Consider the following 10,460-nt stretch of genomic DNA (forward strand, 5'->3'; position numbering starts at 1 on the left):
TCATCATCATCATCACCACCACCACTATCATCATCATCACCCCCACCACTATCACCACCACCACCCCCACCATCACCCTTCATCATCATTGTTACCATCATCGTTAGTATTGCCATCACCGCCATAACGGACATCATTATTGTATTTGTTTATGCATTTACCGGTTTATAAACATTCCCAATTCGGGTCTCATGTTTCGGATGATGTCGTGTCCTCTTAATGGCCTTGATCAGCTGTATTTTGATGACGTCATTACAATATATTGACTTAATGCATCAAATCAGATGCTTGCATTATTAACGAGTTGATCTCATATGCATATCATACATTTAATATTTATGAAGGCTCTCCAACCATCCTTTACTATATATATATATATATATATATATATATATATATATATATATATATATATATATATATATATATATATGCGTGTGTGTGTGTGTGTGTGTGCGTGTGTGATATATATATATATATATACATATATATATATATATATATATATATATATATATATATATATATATATATATATATATATATATGTATGTATGTATGTATATGTATATATATGTGTGTGTATATACATGTATATATATATATATATATATATATATATATATATATATGTATATATTTGTAGATATATGTATATATATAATATATATAATATATATATATATATATATATATATATATATATATGTTTATAAATTGAATATATATATAATATATATATATATATGTTTATAAATTGAATATATATCTATATCTATATCTATATCTATCTATCTATCTATCTATCTATCTATCTATCTATCTATCTATCTATCTATCTATCTATCTATCTATCTATCTATATATATATATATATGTACATACATGCATACATATATATGTAAGACCAATATACATGAATACATACGTCAATACACAGAGCCAGCGAGGCAGCGAGCGAAGCAGGATGACAACAGCGTCAGGGACAGGCGGGGAGTAGATCGAAGACACAATTTCACAATTTCAGCATAATCGCCTCTTCCGCGAAGTGAATCAAGGCGAGAATTGGCTTTTGAGAGAGACGAAAGCCGTGCGGGTAATTGCCTTGAGAGTCTAGAAGCGGCAGTGAGAGCCTGTGTCTGTGTGGGTGCGGGAGGTTTGGATGCGAGCGGCGGGGGTGAGTGGATTCGTCGAGAAACACGCGAATAAATGCTGGATTGGTTTTGATGCCGGAATCTATGTATGTGTGATATAGGTGTCGAATTTGAGACATGGGAGAGGAAGTTGATGATGTGTATCAGTCGATAAGGGCGAAAAACTATGAGTTTGGGCCGAAAATGTGTGAATATGGTTTGCAATGCGCGTGGATATGGAAAACTGAATACGTTAAGAGATAACTGAATGTACGGATGGTACTTCCTGGTGTGTGGAAAGAAGCAAACTTATACCCTCAACCCTTACATTTTGATATAAAAGGAGGTTGAACCAATGAAGTTTGACAAATGATACCGTGTGTGTGTGTGTGTGTCGCACGCGCGCGTGTGTATCTGTCTAGCGCCTGCCATGCGTCACGCTAAGGGTGCAGAAGTGTGTGTTGCCAGGGATACTATTAACAGGGAGAGAAGAGAGAGAGAGTGCGAATGTTGACAGAACCAACACAGGATGTATATAGGGGCGACATTACCAGACCCTGTGACCGGATTATTTTTCTGGTCCTCTTTATGCGTGTTTGCCTGAAGGGAATATGGTGTTAGAACAAATGGCCGTGTTTGGTTCATTTAATAAAGCGACCGCGCGAAGTGAGACTTGTTATAGATGTAAAACGTTGAAAATTAAACTTGCCTTTTGGGAAGAGAGGATGAGAAGGGGGAGAGGCAGAGGAAAGGGTGAGGGAGCGTGGATGCGAGGAAGAGAGACAAGATAGGGATAATGACAAAGAGAGAGAGAGCGAGAAAGAGAAAGAGAAATAGGGACGGAGGGAAAGAGGGAAGGGGGGAATGGGGGAGGGAGGGAAGGAGGGATAGAGGAAGAGAGAGAGAGAAGTTGGGCGATTGTAACAATAGATAAAACGTGTTGAATAACCCGCTGACATGCACCTGCAGTTACTATATAAACGCATGGTCCTGTGTTCGGTGGACATGCATATACAGTATACACACACACACACACACACACACACACACACACACACACACACACACACACACACACACACACACACACACACACACACACACACACATATATATATATATATATATATATATATATATATATATATATATATAAATATATAAATATGTGTGTGTGTGTGGGTGTGTACATATTCATATATACATATATACATACATATATATATATATATATATATATATATATATATATATATATATATAAATATATAAATATGTGTGTGTGTGTGTGTGTGTGTGTGTGTGTGTGTGTGTGTGTGTGTGTGTGTGTGTGTGTGTGTGTGTGTGTGTGTGTGTGTGTGTGTGTACATATTCATATATACATATTCATATACACACACACATTAGTGTATATATATATATATATAATATATATATATATTTATGTATGTATGTATCTGTATCTATATATGTATGTGTGTGTGTGTATGTGAGTGAGAGAGAAGGAGAGAGAGAGTATTTACATACGTTCAGAATATTTTTGTTTTCATCTGCGGCCGTGAGAGAAGACACACATATATATACGTGCCCATATGTATATGTGTATTACAAGCGGGTGTATGTACGTTTGTGCGTTGCAGATGATTTGTGAGGCTGTCACCGCCCATCACGGACCGTCGTTATCTCCTGGACCAGCGCCCCATGTGTGGTCTCTTCGCTGGGCCCCGGTTGCTGTGCCTCCCGTTTGCTCTTTATCGTGTTCCTTGGTGGTGTTGTAGTTGTTCGGTTGGTGTTTTATTGCCAGGGGTGTCACTGCTGCCAGGATGATGTTCGTTTGAGAAATTTATATTTTCCAGTGTGATAATGCACATTTCATTACTACTATCTGTAATGGCGTTGTCACCATCATCATCATCATCACCATCACCGTCATCATCACCATCATCATTATCATCATCACCATCATTATCATCGTCATCAGTATCATCATAATCATCACCATCATTATCATCATTATCATTATCATCATCGTCGTCGTCATCAGAATGACCACCACCACCAGCATCACCACCATTATTACCATCACAGTCATCATCCTCATCACCAAGACACGCGTTTAAAAGACATCCATCACTGCCTCCCACATGCAAGGGGTCTCGCGTTCTCATGTCTGTCATAGCATGAGCGAGCGTGTCCATTCGCGGGTAACAGAGGGAGAGGGAGAGAAGAGACAGAGGAGAGAAGAGAAAGAGAGGGAGAGAGAAGGGTGGAGAGAGAGAGAAAGGTGGAGAGATAGAGAGAGGTGGAGAGAGAGAAAGGAGGAGAGAGAGAAGGGTGGAGAGAGAGAAGGGAGAGGGAGAGAGAGAGAGAGGTGAGGTGAGAGGCGAAAGAGAAACTGGGAGAAAGAAAGGGTTATAGGATGAGTCAGGAAGAAGGAAGGAGGAAGAGAAGGAAGAATGAGGGGGAAGGAGAGGAAGAAGGGGAATAAGAGGGAGAAGCAAAGAGGAAGAGCCGGAGGCACATGGAGCCAGAAAGAGGGATAGGGAAATAGTGGAAGAATGAATGAAGCAAGGGAAGAAGGAAAGGGAAAGAGGAATGAAAGGGTAGAAATAAGTAGGAAGAGAGGAAACCAAGCAAGGGATAGAAAAAAAGGAAGGGAGAAGTTGAGAGAGGGAACAGTAAGGAAGGGAGAGCGAGAACAAAAAAGGCAGGTGAGGCCGAAGAAGGAATGAAAGTAAGGAAGATAAAAGGAATACAGAGACTCCAAAAAGACATATTTTGGATCTGCACGTGACAGGTTCTTCTTCATGGGTTGCCCCGATAGAGGCCTCCTTGTAGCGACGGGCGAAAATTGGTTAATATGTGTCCTTAGATGTGACAAGTAGGACAAGGACGAGAAGGTGCTTCCTAAGAGGGCTCTGATGTGTGAAGTTTCGACGATGTATTTCCCCGTGGGATGAGACAACTAGGACGAGGAGGAGGAGCGAGATGACGATGATGATGATGATGAGGAGGAGAAGGAGGAAGATGATAATGGTGATGATGATGAGGAGGAGAAGGAGGAGGAGGAAGATGAAGATGAAGATGAAAATGACGACGAGGTCGAGGAGTGATCGGTTTGCAAAAAAATCGATAATGTGTTTCCTGTTGGGACATGATAACTAGGAAGAGGAAGAGGAGGTGATGGTGGTAGAGGTAGGAGTAGAGGCGGGCGAAAAGGTGAGGAGTTAGGACGGGGAAAGAGAAAGGAGTAAGGAGTAGAAGACATGAGAGGAGGATAAGAGGAAGAGAAAGATGAAAAGACGAGGTCAAGAATGCGGTAGAGAGATATATACTGATATTTCTACGTGTGAATCACAATATAAACAGAAAGGAAAATGGGCATAAAAGTCCGGAAGTGGGCGCCCCATTGTCTGGAAATGGGCGTGGTGGGGGGGGGGGAAGGTGAGGCAGCAGGGGCGGAGGAGTGTATATATCAGAAGGGAAGTCGCAATTCAGACACGACACCAATGATAATTTGTATTTCTTACACTCTCCATGCAAACATCAGTAAAGGCTAATCTTTCATTAAAAGAACAGTCCCAAAGAGCATATATTTCTTACGATCTAAAGCCAGAATCCTCCGGCGACTTGCTCCTCCGGCCGCCTTAATCCCCCGACGGGATTTTGACGCACTAATCCCTGTCTGTTGATCGTCATAATCGCCGTCCATTCAGTCTTGGGGATTAGGGCCTCGGGAGTACCTGGCTGCTGGGGGGGGGGTGGAATGGGGATGGGCAGGGAGGGGAGGTGGTAGATGGGTTGGAGGTGGGCAGGGTGGGGATGGATTGAGGGTGTGGACTGGGGGGTATAGGTCGGGATGGGCAGGGAGGGGATGGATTGGGGGTGTGGGCAAGAGGGTAGATGGGTCGGGGTGGGCAGGGGGGGTGGTAGATGCATTGGGTGTGGGGCAGGGGGGATGGATTGGGGTGGACAGGGGGTGGGCAGGGAGGGGATGGATGGGCAGGGGTGGGGAAATGGGAATGAAAAGCATGGGGGGGGGGGGGGGTAGGAAGTGGATAAACAAACACAACACACAACAGCTAATCCCATACATACATGTACATTGTCAGTGTCTGGCGAGTGTTTAGCTGTCTGTCTGTCTGTCTTTTCTCACTTCCCCCCACCCACACACACACTACTTACTACAGACCCTTAGGCAAATTTGCACACTGAATCACACTCACTGACCATCACAAGGTCACTCGTATTAACACTCACCCTCCCATTCGAACTCACATTCGCACTCCGACTCACCTATTCACACTCACAGTCCCACTTGCACTCTCTCTCTCTCCTATTCACACTCACAGTCCCACTTGCACTCTCTCTCTCCTATTCACACTCACAGTCCCACTTGCACTCTCTCTCTCCTAATCACACTCACTCACATTCGCACTCTCTCCTGTTCACCCCCCACCCTCTCACTTACACTCACATTCGCACTCTTTCTCCTATTCACACTCACCCTTTCACTTACACTCATATTCGCACTCATTTTATTCACACTCACACCCACTTGCACTCACATTTACTCTCCCACTCCCACTTGCACCCACACTCTCCTGCTCACACTCACCTTCCCACTCGCACTCACATTTGCACTCTCACTCTCTTATTCGCACTCACCCTCCCACTCGCACTCTCATTCTCCCATTCACGCTCACTCTCATATTCGCATTTACATTTGCACTCTCACTCTCCTATTCGCACTCACACTCAGCAGATAACGTTCATCTCTCTCTCTCACTCACACACAATGGCCAATCACGGAATCACAAAATCGCAGGAAATTACGTCGTTCAGCCGTCGATACGAAAGATGAAACGAGAAAATAGAAATAAAACGAGAAGAAAGGAAAATGTATAAAACGAGGAGAGGAGAGGGATAAGAGAAAGAAGTGGAAAAGAAGAAAATAAAGATGAGTGTATAATTTCATGTGTTGAGGGAAGGAATTAGAGATAGAGACAAAGGAAGAGGCAGAGAGACTGATAAGGGGGGGGGAGGGGGTCGGAGAGAGGGACAGACAGTCACTCATACACATAAAAGAATAAATCAGAGAAAATTTAAAAGTTAAATAAGGCACACACACACAGATTGCATGTGCTCGACTAGTCTCGCCCGTAATTGCACGCAAGCCACTGCTCACAGGATGATACGACGCTGTGCCATCTGTGACGCTGGAGATTGCATAGCTTGCGGAAGGTTGCAAAGGCTATGGCCGGGCTTCGAAAGGTGATGGATAATTCCCGGATGTAAATGCGAGGGAAGGAAGCAAGGAAACTGAGCTCGAACACGCACGGTCGCCCCCCCCCTCCCCCTCCACCACCCCCTCCCCTCCGCGCCGACGCCGAAGGAGCTCAGGAAGAGATTCGCGGACGAGCGGTTTCTTGGAGCTGGAGTAATGAAGGTCAGTGAGGAAGGGAAAAGCTTGCGGATCGGCTTAAAGAAGGGGAATGATAAGCTTGGAGCTTCGAAGAAAATGGGAAAATGGGTTTGTTTGAATGTCATACTTGGTTGAAGAGCGTAAAACTTAATTTATATTAAATTTAGTTAAGAAAAAATTCTCTATCTCTCTCTCTCTATATATATATATGTGTGTGTGTGTGTGTGTGTGTGTGTGTGTGTGTGTGTGTGTGTGTGTGTGTGTGTGGTATATGTGTGTAACGGGGTGCATTGCATTAGAAATAACATGAGACGCTACTTATCATGTAAAGTGCAAAAATTGATGTTTTTTTCATGTATTACTATCAATCGATTTCGAGTTCTTGTATCTTGTAATCGACTAAAAATTCATTTTTTCAAGGCGTGATAATTCAGATGATTTTATTTTGATCAATACTGTTTTATTGGAAAATTGTTTCTTCTGAAACTGTGATTGATTTAGAGCGGCGGTTAAGTGAATATTGTTCAACTTAAGAAGACCGTAATATTTCAAATGTGTGTTTGCGTTTCTACCGCGCGCGCGCACACGCACCTACACACATACACTACACCTGCACACATACACTCAGACACAGACACACACAACATATGTGGTTGTGTGTGTGAGAGAGAGAGAATGGGTGAGTGAGTGAATGAATGAATGAGTGTGTGTGTGTAAGTGAGTGAGGGAATGAGATAGATAAATAGATTGATAAATAGATAGATAGAGAGAGAGGAGACAATCGGCATAATCGTTACGATTCAGGTATCTGAAAATATCGCAACAACATTAAGATGAATGGTAACAATAGTGTCGTTATGATAATAATGATAGCAATAATGATAATCATAGCAACAATAATGATAACATTTTGGAGATAACGATAACAATAACAACAATAATGAGAATTATAGCAGCGATGATAACAGTCAAGACTAGAGAGTCCTGATAAAGCAAATGATAAAGAGGAAATATTAGAAAAAATAAAAACGGAAGAAGAAGCATAACGCAATAAGCAAGAGGAGAAAATATGATAAAGAAAATGAAACGAGCAGTTATAAAGGAAATTAATTAACAAGAAGGAGAAATATCTATAAAATCTAAAAGATCAAACGAAAGGAAAATAAAAACACCCATTCTCCCCCCCCCAAAAAAAAAAGAAAAAAAAAAACAGGAAACATATATAACGAATGATGTTGCTAGCTGAAAGAATATAATGATCATAAAGAAAGAGATAGAGAAAAAATAGAAAGCAATAGAAAGAGAGAGAGAGAGAAACTAGAAAGCGATAGAAAGAGAGAAAAACTAAAAAGCAATAGAAAGAGAGAGAGAGAGAGAGAGAAACTAGAAAGCGATAGAAAGAGAAATTCACAGGAAAAGAAGCAAGAATTCAGAAAACATATTTGACTGGTATGCGTGTGGGTGTTGTTGCTAACTGGCCTCGTCGAATACCGGGAATACCAGGATAAGTTACTCGAGGAAATAAGGGGTGTAATGACATAGCGTTGCGTGACGTCACAAGAATGCTTTTGTTCAAAACTCACATCGACTGCATTGGCGCCCACACTGTGTTATGTAATCAATATTTTGAGATTATTGAACCAGTTTATCACGCACACAGAGACACACGCACACACACATACACATACTATATTTCCTGTAAAACTATATACAGCATATTATTTTTTTTATTTTCAAGGAAGCACACACAAACACACACGCACGCTCTCTCTCTCTCTCTCTCTCTCTCTCTCTCTCTCTCTCTCTCTCTCTCTCTCTCTCTCTCTCTCTCTCTCTCTCTCTCTCTCTCTCTCTCTCACACACACACACACACACACATACATATATACACATATATACATATATATATATATATATATATATATATATATATATATACATATTTATATACACATTTATATGTATATATATATATATATATATATATATATATATATATATATATATATATATATATTTATATATATATATATATATACACATTTATATACATATATATATATATATATATATATATATATATATATTTCTATACACACACACACACACACACACACACACACACACACACACACACACACACACACACACACACACACACACACACACACACACACACACACACACACACACACGCACACTAGATTTTTCCTATAAAATTATGTACAGCATGTTATTTGTTGATTTTGGAGGAACTATGCTGCGTTCAATTTTATATTTATTATATTGACGCAAACGCTGTACATATCCAGAATGTTATATATTTTGTGCGTTTACGTTTGAGAGAGCAGCTAAATAAAACAACTGTCGCATTTTGGTTCTGCTGACGAAATTGGAACTAGAATTCTCGTCATATTTCATCCATGTAATCTGAGCTGCATTTACATAAACGGTCGGTAATGGATTTTAATTTGTCAGATTTATGGCCGATTTTTATATGTGAATACATTTCGGGACAGGAATAAGCAGGAGCAAGGGAAGGATAGGGAGGAAAGGGAATCGTAAAGAGAAGGAAGAAGAGAAAGAGAGAAGGCGAAGGAAGAAGGGAGGGAGAGAGAGGGGGTGGGAAGGGGAGGACAGAAGGGAGAGAGAGGGAGGGGGAGGAAGAAGGGAAAGAGGTGGAGGAGGGATGAAGAAGGGAGAGAGAGGCATGGATAGAGATGAACAGGGAGAGGAGAAGGGGCGAAGGAGGAGAGGGAGGTGGTCAAATAAGGAGATAGAGGAAAAAAAAGATAGGTGGAGGTAGAAAAATTATTTTAAATTTTGACAAAATGAGAAGAAATGAAGAGAGAAAAATTTGAGGATAATACCCGCTTATATTATTAGCTTGTGTGTGCGTATGTGTATGAATGTGCAAAAGTAGAGAAGGAAAGGGGAATAGAGAAGCCTGAGAATAATACCCGGTTATATTATTAGCTTGTGTGTGCGTCTGTGTATGAATATGCAAAGGTAGAGAAGGAGAGGGGAATAGAGAAGCCTGAGAATAATACCCGGTTATATTATTTGTTTGTGTGTGCGTATGTGTATGAATATGCAAAGGTAGAGAAGGAGAGGGGAATAGAGAAGCCTGAGAATAATACCCGGTTATATTATTAGTTTGTGTGTGCGTATGTGTATGAATATGCAAAGGTAGAGAAGGAGAGGGGAATAGAGAAGCCGGAGAATAATACCCGGTTATATTATTTGTTTGTGTGTGCGTATGTGTATGAATGTGCAACAAGAAAAATGTTGAGTAATTAGCGAGGAGGGCGACTGGCTGACGGGGCACTGGCGCGGGCACAAAGGGGTCGGCCCCGGGCACTGAAACCCTACCTGACCTGCTTTGACTCATGAACACTCCGCCCTGCCTGCGCTCTTTTTTCTCCCTCTCCCTCTCCTCCCCCTTATTCTCCTTCAGCTGCTGCTTCTCCTTTTTCGTCTTCATCCTCCTCCCCCCTTTTTTTTTCTTCTCCCACTCCCCCTCTCCTCCTCCCTCCCTTATCATTCTTCTTCTCCTCCCCCTCCCCCCCTTCTTTTTTTTCTTCTCCTCCTCCACCTCTTCCCCCACGCCTCCCACCAGGTCCATCTCCTCCTCCCATGCGACCCCCCTCCTCCCCTGCCTCTCCCCCTCCTCGCTCTCGCTCTCCCTCTCCCCCATCACTCTCTATCGACTGGTATAATAAGCAAGGTAGACAGACCTTTCTCTCCCCCATGTTTATTATATCCTTTTTTTATGTAAACGTTTTTTTTTTATTCTTTTTCTATTATGGTTGGTGGTGCGGGGAGCTGATAAGGGAGGCTCATTGAACAAGGAGATTTATTGTTACAGTGAGGGAGGGATTGCCTTTTTTTAACCCCGCGCC

The 10,460-nt window shown here is 41.7% G+C and overlaps 1 protein-coding gene across 1 annotated transcript in view; it reads left to right on the forward strand.

Annotated features, from left to right (window-relative positions):
* Positions 1–1,129: 1,129 nt before the first annotated feature.
* The window catches only part of LOC138867430 (hematopoietic prostaglandin D synthase-like), a 117,454-nt gene continuing 108,123 nt past the window's right edge, over positions 1,130–10,460 (forward strand). The window contains exon 1 of the mRNA XM_070143140.1: positions 1,130–1,177. The gene's annotated coding sequence lies outside the window, so the exon portion shown is untranslated. The remainder of the gene's footprint in view (positions 1,178–10,460) is intronic.

The sequence above is a fragment of the Penaeus vannamei genome, chromosome 30 (assembly GCF_042767895.1).
Source record: "Penaeus vannamei isolate JL-2024 chromosome 30, ASM4276789v1, whole genome shotgun sequence".
In the NCBI taxonomy this organism is placed as follows: domain Eukaryota; kingdom Metazoa; phylum Arthropoda; class Malacostraca; order Decapoda; family Penaeidae; genus Penaeus; species Penaeus vannamei.